This window comes from Phalaenopsis equestris, unplaced genomic scaffold (assembly GCF_001263595.1).
Source record: "Phalaenopsis equestris unplaced genomic scaffold, ASM126359v1 Scaffold212537, whole genome shotgun sequence".
NCBI classification, from domain to species: Eukaryota; Viridiplantae; Streptophyta; class Magnoliopsida; order Asparagales; family Orchidaceae; genus Phalaenopsis; species Phalaenopsis equestris.
In genome coordinates this window covers 178,813-181,065 of record NW_018231459.1, presented here as the reverse complement: position 1 = coordinate 181,065, position 2,253 = coordinate 178,813, and positions in this window count along the sequence as shown.

Below are 2,253 nucleotides of genomic sequence, written 5' to 3'. Positions count from 1 at the left end.
AGGGTATCTAGGATATGGAGGAAATTGCACTCCTTGGTTACCCCTAATAAGGCTCTCCAAAGATGAGTGAAATTTCTATTCATAATCACTTTTTTTCCTATTATACCTATCAATATGCTCCGCAAAATGCTCTAAATTTTATACTTCTTCATCCTCTGAATCACCACTATCCCAAACTTTTACAGGCTCATAATTAGGGTATCTAGGATATGGTAATTAGGGTATCTAGGATATGGAGGAAATTGCACTCCTTGGTTACCCCTAATGAGGCTCTCCAAAGATGAGTGAAATTTCTATTCATAATCACTTTTTTTCCTATTATACCTATCAATATGCTCCGCAAAATGCTCTAAATTTTATACTATATCAGCGGTAAAATTAATATTATCCATCATCCTCTGCAATAATTGATCTTGGGTCTCAGTAGACTCACCTCTAGATGTAGAAGCACGTGAGGTAGATGGTCTAGATGAAGAAGCAGCAGCAGAGGTAGAAGCAACATAAGCAACATACGTCTCCATTCCATAACTCTTAGAAAATCCTCCTCTCCAGCCAAAAATTGAATGCTCTGAATAAGTCTTCACATGAACCTTAGTGATGGGATTTAGAGGTAACAACACTTCCTCGCAGCTATCATATTTAACTCCAGCCTGCTCACACAAAGAAAAGATCAAGGAAGCAAATCCCAGACCTGCAGTAGTAACAACACTAGCAGAACTGATGATAGTTTAACAAATCAAAGCTCTTATGTTGATGAGCTTTCCTTCCTGGATAAAATAATTTAACGCCGCTCTCTCTGGTCACTTCACTGAGATGATTTGTTGGTAGCAGACGAGCAAAAATAAAATAGTGTCAGGCCTTTGAAGGTGCACATAACTTTGAAGTTGGGAAGTTAAATCTCCTCTCATTAGTGATCTTCCAAAGCCCTCTCCAAAGAGTTAAGTAAGAAATAATCTCGTCTAACTCTGCTTCACTCGGACTATAATTTGCATAAAAACATAACATATTAAAAACATATAATTTGCATAAAAACATAACATATTAGGTGGCAGATGATAAAACAAGTTGATTACCTCCGGTGAAAAAGGTACCAACTTTCCTCGAACCATGACTTTATTGTCTTCAACCTCAGGGAGGTTTGCATATAACTCCCTAACAACAGAAATAACCGCCACAACAGAGAAACAACAGAATCATTCCCACTATCGGCGAATGATCAAATCCTCTACATCTTCACATAGATTCCTAAAACACAGCTCCTAAATCAGTTTCTGTGATTGCAACGCATCACTATGCATTTCTTGAGCCTTCGAACAAACAAATTTACTCAAATTGAATGGGCTCTTTTCTTCGCTTCTCTTCGTTCTTGGTGTCATTCTACAAATTTTATAAATTTTAAAAAAAATAACTTAAAAAATCAAGTCTAAATTACTAAACTAAACTTCCAAATTATAATCTACACTTCCCATGCAGTTTTCATAGATTTTTTTCTCATTTTTCACCATAAATAGTGAATTTTTGAATTTCTCCAAATGTGCTCAAAATACATGGTGAAAATCCAAAATTTTTGCATAGAAGTAAAGCTCTTACCTCAAGGAACTTGGATCTAGCAAATTTCACTTGATTCCACCAAGAAATCTTCACTTTAGATGTGCCCTAACCTTCCAAAATTGTTATTTTGAGAGGTTGAAGGTGACGGGAGGCGTAAAAAAGGTGATTTTTTGGCCAAAATTTCACTTTTAACCATTCACGAACCGGTTTTTGTGAACCGGCGCTTAAGCGCGGGTAAGTGACGCTTAGGCTCTGCCTCTCGTGTTGGCTCAAGCTTAGGCGCCAGTGCACGATTTTCAAAATTTTCAAATTAAAGTAAAATGCACTGTTTGCCTTAGTAAACTACCCCTAAAGGGTCTCATAGCACTTAAATGACTATTTTCAACTTTCTATAACTCCCCTCTCTCTCAAAATTCTCCATAATAACTATTTCAATTTGAGGCTAAAAATAGCACAAATTTTCACACAAACAAACTTATATTAATTCACAAATAAGTACAAATACTTTTAAACACTTAATTCTCAGTCCAAATAGTCTTTGATGAGAAAATTTTTCTAAATATAAATACACAATAATCATTATACATAAAGAAGTCATAAAAACGAAAAACAAAACTTAAACACTAAACCAGTTGAAAGCAACAACTTCTAACACAAAAATTCTAACACTAAACTTAATTCCATTCTTATTCCATTCTTCAT